Here is a 6,000-nt window from a genome sequence, read left to right as displayed (position 1 = left end):
CTTCTTCCGAGGGTGAAGTCCTGGACCTCCAGTCCGAAGCAACGTGACTCTGTGATGGACCTCCACTAGCTGCTTCTTGCTCAAATCTTGAACACACCCTTGATCGTTGTTAGCTCTTCAACGTGACCTGATCCTGACCATGAGACTGAGTCAACAAACGTGCAAAACCCACAAGATAACCTCTACTGGCTGTCTTTCATTCGAACCTCAACAATGGCCTGCATTTTGAAGTTTGCTCTTCAACATGACCTGATCCTGATGACAAGACTTAGGGCCTCATTTCGAATACGGCGGTCCACATGACTGCCATACTCATGGTGGCGGTTCGACCACTGCCACACAGGCGGTCTGTTCGCTGTATTAAGAGTGTGGGGGTAGGACTGCCAAGAGACCACCAGGATCAAGGATCCCACAGCCCCAGAGGTCTGGAAATGGACAGGAATATGACATTCATACTCTGACTTTCATTTTCAACACCTTTTTCATGGTGGTGAGCCCGCCATGAAAACAGTGACAGACATGAAACCAAGAAGGCCCTAACAGGCCCCCTGCCACTTCTGAGACTGGGGGTGAATGCAGGGGTGCACATGTTGTGCCACCGTCGAATTGCACCCTCGTTCCTGCACGGTATGGAATGCATGGCATGGTGCATGCCACACTGTGCAGGAATGTGCTGCAGACACTGTCACAGCGGCGGTCTGTTGTTAAGCCTCTCATATGAGCCTAACAGACCACCACCAGGAGACTGCTGCAGCACCGCCCACCCGCCATGGATTACACTTACCCTTAGTCAGAAAGATGCAAAAACTCTGTCTTGTCCATCTACATATCTAAAAATCAGTGCAACAAGGACATTTTAAGAGAATCCAGGAGGAATGGCAAATTTGAAGAGAATGCCTCTTGCTATGTACCCTTGTTTGGCATGGAAGGATTTCTAAGTTATGTTGTTTTCAGGGCTTTAGGTGGGTTGGGTCTTGCCGGTTCTCAGCACTGACAGTTTTTAAAAGCAGGAGCCAAGACTGGTCCCTATCGGAGAATTCATTTTTACCCTCAGGGTGAAAAAGAAGAATTGTAACGCTGCAATAGTGCAACCCGTCACTGCATTTGATGTAGATTCAAAGAGACTCTTTTTTAGGTCTCGCCTATGCAGCACGCATGCGTTGCATAGGAGGGGACCTCTTGGAATCTATAAGCTTTTTTGGCCAAAAACGTGCACGTTTGCATTGCTTTCTATTGCAACACGTGCACGTTTGGTGTTTCCATTGCAGGAGCGAGCGTTGGCGCACTGTTAGTAACTACCCCGCAAGGGAAACGCTGTGGGTGTCTGGCAGGCCATGTCAGTTGCCTTCTAATTTGATGCCACGCCGCATGCTCCCTGGAAGCAGTAATACTTTTTTTTTCTCAGCAAGAAGGAAATGCCTTTAGAAATCAATACTTTGTTTTGTTATAGACCTACCCTTCATTTGCTTTTTTCACGCTCCGTACTGGCTAGGTGAATGGTCATTTTTTAAATTATTTTATGTGGTTTTTTTGGTTGGTTTCAGGGGAATTTCGGTGTAATAGCAGTAACGCGAGCCACATCCCAGCGTCAGAGGGGCCCCGATGCAATCAGTTGTAGGGAAAATTTGCATTGATTAGTGAGTGCACAGGAAATAGGATTTTTAATGGAAATGTGGAGTGAGTAGTAGAGTATTTTTATAAGGTGATATCGATAGACTAATGGGGATAAAATGTTAGAAAAATTACAGAATGCAGCATTAGACTGTCTGCCACTCCCCAAACCCCTCAAGTAACCCCCAATTCTAAAACCAACCTGCCATTCGGCTCACAGACGCCACAACATAGGTTGGCGGGAAGTAAACAATTTGGTAATGGGCCATAAAGTGCGGCTTAAGTTTGGGGTTGAGGGTCGGTGATAGTAAATGTGTGTATTTGGAAGAATGCCTCTGCACTTGGGAAGGGCGAGCTTTAATTCAGAACTCAACGATTTCCTTGGATTCGTCAGGAAGGGGTGAACAACGCCGATTGCGGAATAATTACCATAGAGAGACAGTGCGAGGGAACAAAGGGGGATAGGCTATGTGCTACGGTGGAACGAATATATCCTGGATTCCGCTCTCTATTGCACACCTCTGGCCCTGCAGACCCAGGAGGGGCCGCAGGCTGCAAGGTTTTAATAAATGTGTTTGCAGAACTGTGAGTTTTTTGGGTTAATTGTCGTGTCTTCGGACGCTATCCACGGCTCGGGAAGAACTAGGTGGGTCCTTTCAAAGCCTTATCAGATGAGCCCCCAAAACATGTCTTAAGGGCCCTTGGCAAGTACGGCAGGTACCCTTTCATACATAGGTATGCTACGACTAATAAACACTAAAAACCATAACACAGATATAGCAAATCAATATAGTCAGTTAGAAAGACACACATTCACTGGATGGTGTCATCAGTGATGTCATGAGTGATGTCACTGACCATGTCCTGAGTGATGTAATATGTGACGTCATCATCAGTGCATTGCAGGCACGCAAGTTGTAGTGAGTCCAACTAATTATAACGTGGGAATTTCAATGGTTTTATGTCAGTAAAATTTCCAGCTAACTATGACTGGTGTGAAAGCTATGGTTTTTTCAGTGAATTTAATAGGTTTTTAAAATGGTAAATCCTAACTATAACTGGTGTGAAACCTATGGTTTTTTCAGTGAATTTCATAGATTTTTTAAATGCTAATTCCTAACTATAACTGGTGTGAAACCTTTGGTTTTTTCAGTGAATTTCAAAGGTTTTTTAATAGCAAATTTCAATAGCTTTGAAATGTAATATTTTTTAAAATGAATCCTATATTGTATATTTATGTAATACTATTTTTTATGTGTATTGTTCATGTGTTTTTTTTGTTCTTTTGCCCTGGAGCGCTCCCGGTGCGCGTCCCGATGAGCGCACCGGTAAGCGCAGTCTTTCTGCGTGCCCCAGGGCGCGTACCGGTGAGCGTCCCGTTAGCGCTTTTGCCGCGAACAAAAATATTATTGTGACGTATCGCGTAGCCGCGTCCGCGTGATACGCACGGCGTAAGCGCACCCGGAAGCACTCAAGCGCATACAATCGTGCAACATAAGCCCGGGGGCGCATAGCGTAAGCGCGTCGGGTCATGTGACCTAAAAATAACACTTTTTATTGGTTCAGGACAGTTTTGGTTTCCAAATGATGACAGCCCTGGTCATGTGACCTGAAAATAACACTTTTCATTAGTTCAGGACAGTTTTTTTCCCTAATGATGAAAGCCCCCACCTTTTTTCCTCATTCTCACTTTGTACTTTAAGTGAAGAAGACCTGTTGAAAGACCTCTCTGTACCTTTTTGGACTGAAAAATGGCTTCAGTAGCAGCAGCAGCAGGAGCATCTCAGCCACCACCACCACCAAGAGGACCACCACAACACCCCAGTGGTGGAGATGAAGAAGAGGAGGAGGAGGAGGAGGAGGAGGAGGAGGAGGAGGAGGAGGAGGGGAGGAGAACATTCCTGCCAGAAGATAATACCCCATATAGGCCAAAGCAGCACATTATATGGGAGTTTTTTTCCATCCCAAAGGACCAAAAAAAAGTGAATGCGCCAAGGGTTACTTGCCTAATCTGTGGCACTCAACTTACAAGGGGGAACCCTAACAAGAAATACTCATTTGGCAATAACACCATGATTCGCCATATGCAACGCAAGCACCCTAACAACTATGCTGCGGCAGAGGTGATCGAACTGGCCAGTAACCCTCCCCAATCTACACCCAGCACCTCCAAAAGAAAGCAACCCACTCCATCGGGACCAGAGACCAGGAGATGGTCCCAAACATACAACCACAGTTTGGGCAATACAAGATCACTTGTATTTTTTGTGGTAAAACCATCACCTATGGTGAGCAAAGCATAAAGCTCATCAACCGTGCTGGTGACAACCACAATTGCCCCAAAAAACCATAATTTTTTCCAAATTTTTTTTTTGCTCCAGTTGAGCCGTTTTCAATTCCTTGTTTTTTTGTTTCTCCCCATAAAAATAACAAAAAAATATAAAATAGTTCATAAAAGCCAAAAAAAGTACAAAATGTTCAAAAAAACATTTAAAAAAATATAAAATAACAAACAGAAGAAAAAAAACAGTTCTTTTTAGAACTACCTCCAATTTATACATTTTTTTTAAACTCTGTCATTCTTTTTTCCCCATGGTACGCTCCCCGGTCCGCTCCCCGGTGCGCGTACCAAGCGCTCCCCCCGCGCAAATTGAAAAAAATATTTTTTTTTTTGCCCCGCGGGGCCCTTTCATGGCCCCCACATCAAACCTAGGGGGTCAGGGGGGATCTACTCTGCCCCCTTATGGTCATTTCCCCCTTTGTTTTTGCCACCTCTTGTGTCTAAATCCTACCGAGACACAAGATGGCGGCCGCTCCGGACTGTTTGGAATGTTGACAGACACCCGAGAGCCAATCAGCTTTCTGCGCGCGAACTCGCGTAGCGCGCTGGTTCGCGCCCGGTGCGCGTACCGGGGCCCGCTTATAGATATATATATTTTTTTAACCTAAATTACTCAAAATCCACTGGAGCACATATATTGAGACATAGCAAAGGCACATCGGGCTACCAGTCCCTACAGTTTTGCCAAGTTTGGTGGAAATCCATTCAGCCGTTCGGGCTAAAAGTGAGTTTGACCGCCCAATGGAAATTAACATGGGGAAAACATGTTTTGGGACCCCCTTTTATCTCAGCCCCCGCTTGACGAATCCCCGCCAAACTTTTAGGGAAGGAGCGGAGCGCCGCGAGGCACATTTGAGGAAATTTTTAGGTAGATTCCTCAACCGGTGCCAAAGTTATTCCCAATAGAATGTTGCGATTTCCCTATTCAAAATAATCCAAACTATAACTACCTACTGGCGACCGCCAGTAGGTAATATATATATATATATATATATATATATATATATATTACCTACTGGCAGTCGCCAGTAGGTAGTTATAGTTAGGACCTAGTTTCCATAGGAAATCACAACATTTTATTGGGAATAACTTTGGCGCCGATTGTTGAATCTTCGCAAATTTCTCAAAGAAGATGGCCCGCTCCGCTCCTTCCCTGAAAGTCTCGGGAAGATTCGTCAAGCGGGGGCCGAGAAAAAAGAGGGGTCCCAAAAAGTGTTTTCCCCATGTTAATTTTCATAGGACGATTAGACACTGCTACAGCCCGAACCGCTGAATGCAATTACACCAAATTTGGGGAAATGGTAGGGTTCGGTACGCAGATCATGCTTTTGGTTAAATGGTGTAAATCCCTCCAGTAGTTCCTGAGAAAATCAAAAGAAAAAAATTATATATATCTGGGCGGAGCCTAACCACACATCTCATTGTGAGATCTGATTGGCTGTCAGAACTTCATCCAAGAAGTGTTGGCAGCCATCTTGGGACCAATATGCATGATAGCGCCTCATTAAAAAGCATTGCAGTTAATAGAAGGTTTTAGGACTTTAGTTACATTATAAATTATTTGTTGATGGTACCATACTCATTTTAGGAATTGTGGTGTGTTCTAAGGTGATTTTACCATGTGAAAAAACCTTCTGCTGTGATATCATGAATCATGTTTGAAAGAAAACTATTATCTCATGCTTTTCCCACAGTGGTTTGGAAGGGGATCTATAAGGTAAACTGAAAGCATATTTTCTGTAAATTCACATTATCTTTCTCAGTCATGTGAAAATGAAGTCTGACATTCTCAGTAAAACATGTACATCCAACAAGGACAGAGACTGTCAGTTGAATCCTTTGTGTTCTACTGCAGCTTCCCAGAGTGTTCTAAAGAACAACTAGAGCGCTAACGGTCCTACTTATGACAAAAGTATGGCACACCTGAAGTCATCTTGATTGGAATAAAGTGGTAACACTTAAAACATTTAATTTGCAAAGGAACAAAATGAGGGGGTTAATGTTGCCATAGAAATTATGATTAGTACTGAAGAAAGAAAAATTAGGGC

This window comes from Lissotriton vulgaris, chromosome 3_2 (genome assembly GCF_964263255.1).
Source record: "Lissotriton vulgaris chromosome 3_2, aLisVul1.2, whole genome shotgun sequence".
NCBI lineage: Eukaryota > Metazoa > Chordata > Amphibia > Caudata > Salamandridae > Lissotriton > Lissotriton vulgaris.
This window is presented reverse-complemented; position numbering follows the sequence as displayed.